Below are 819 nucleotides of genomic sequence, written 5' to 3'. Positions count from 1 at the left end.
TTAAAATAATATTTTAAAAATAAGTACGGCTCATCACACTTTTCAGTGCTCTGCATTAGTTTCAAATGTACAATACAAAGAATTAAGGAAAACCAAATAAGATAATTCTATTTATCATTCTCCCACAGAATACACTGCTTTCAGCATAGTACATTTCAGAACAAAAGATTAAGCAAATAAAGTATTATACTCATATGGAAAGACTATCTTAGATGGTATCAAAGTTAGCGTTTTCATCTGACTCTTCTTTTTCCAGGCTAAAGTAGAAAAACCAACTTCTTAAACAAAACGTGTCTAAAATTCTTTACCTTCCCTTAAAACATCTGTGTAACAATAATTGGAAAAAAAAAAAAACCCAAACAAACAAAACAAACAAGCAACGAAACACAAAACCCACAGAAAAACTCCAAACATTTGGCTAAAGCAAATATGGTACAGCATGCACAGATAAAATACTAGTCTTGAATCAGATGTGATCTTGAAAGTTCAACATGTCATCTACATCAGATATAGAAAGTCGTTATATAATACAGTGTTTTACTATTCAGTCTATGAAAATGAAGTGCAGCAAGAGAGAAAATTTATATGTGGAAGATTTTGTAAGAATAAAATATGTCATTTGTACCTCTTAAAAAGCTTATCTAAATGTCTTCAAATGAACAGTATTTGCCTATAAATCCTATCTGCCCTCCTGATAAAACAAGTTTCAAACTGATAAAATCTCCTTAATGTCAACAAATTTATTGCTTGTTGACTTATTGCTATGAGACAAGAATGATACCTAAGATAAAAATTTCAATATTTATGCACCTTTTTCAT

This window comes from Merops nubicus, unplaced genomic scaffold, assembly GCF_000691845.1.
Source record: "Merops nubicus isolate BGI_N331 unplaced genomic scaffold, ASM69184v1 scaffold50079, whole genome shotgun sequence".
Classification (NCBI taxonomy): Eukaryota; Metazoa; Chordata; class Aves; order Coraciiformes; family Meropidae; genus Merops; species Merops nubicus.
This window is presented reverse-complemented; position numbering follows the sequence as displayed.